The sequence below is a fragment of the Sceloporus undulatus genome, chromosome 4 (genome assembly GCF_019175285.1).
Source record: "Sceloporus undulatus isolate JIND9_A2432 ecotype Alabama chromosome 4, SceUnd_v1.1, whole genome shotgun sequence".
Classification (NCBI taxonomy): domain Eukaryota; kingdom Metazoa; phylum Chordata; class Lepidosauria; order Squamata; family Phrynosomatidae; genus Sceloporus; species Sceloporus undulatus.
Genome location: NC_056525.1, coordinates 168,979,068 through 168,979,542, shown reverse-complemented (window position 1 = coordinate 168,979,542; position 475 = coordinate 168,979,068). Strand labels below are relative to the sequence as shown.

Here is a 475-nt window from a genome sequence, read left to right as displayed (position 1 = left end):
AGGAAAATGAAGAACTGCTCTGTCACTTGTGACATCTCTGTCCAAATGGGTGGGGGAAGGATAGGGATGCGGGGGATGCCTGGGCCGGGGGTAACACCTTGGTGGGCGGGGCCCCAATTGAGGTTGTGTGGGGCAGGGGGAGGTATGGCGGTGGGAGAAGGGACTTCCGTTCCAGGGGAAGGCGTGATAGATGTATCATATCTATCACGCCTTCCTGTCCCTCTCCCAACCAGAAGGACCTGAGGGTCACTCCAACCGTGCCACAAACCCTGTCGTTGCTCCTGTGCAATGCCAGGTCCATTAATAACAAGACCCACATCCTCCAGGATCTCCTGGAGGACTCTAAGTGTGACCTGGCTTGCATTACCGAGACCTGGCTTGGGCCTGAAGGGGATGCTGTGTGGGCTCAGGCCCTTCCTGCCGGGTTCTCGGTGAAGGACCAACGCAGGTTAGGTGGGCGGGGGGGGGGGGGGGG

General features: G+C 59.4%; 1 protein-coding gene across 2 annotated transcripts in view; it reads left to right on the top strand.

The window, feature by feature from the left end:
• TXNDC5 (thioredoxin domain containing 5) overlaps positions 1-475 on the top strand; it is a 37,988-nt gene that overhangs the window by 15,270 nt on the left and 22,243 nt on the right. The gene's annotated exons all lie outside the window — the stretch shown is intronic.